Source organism: Mesoplodon mirus (genome assembly GCF_964341445.2).
Source record: "Mesoplodon mirus genome assembly, chromosome: 5".
In the NCBI taxonomy this organism is placed as follows: Eukaryota; Metazoa; Chordata; class Mammalia; order Artiodactyla; family Ziphiidae; genus Mesoplodon; species Mesoplodon mirus.
The window spans coordinates 44,738,192-44,738,405 of NC_138980.1; positions in this window are offsets into that span (position 1 = coordinate 44,738,192).

Genomic DNA, 214 nt, shown 5'->3' on the forward strand with positions numbered 1-214 from the left:
AAAACCCTGGGAGAATTTGTGCCAACTGTGGAAGGGCCTCTAAAAGCACAAAAGAGAGACATTTAAAGAACTGTGGTTTGAAAATCATAAAAATAAAATGTTTACAGCAAAACTATTCATAAACAAAACTGAAAGGTAAATTTGGAAAAAACTGTACAACGCAAAAGTTTATTAATTGTTAAGATGGTAAATTTTATGTTATGTGTGTGTTTTT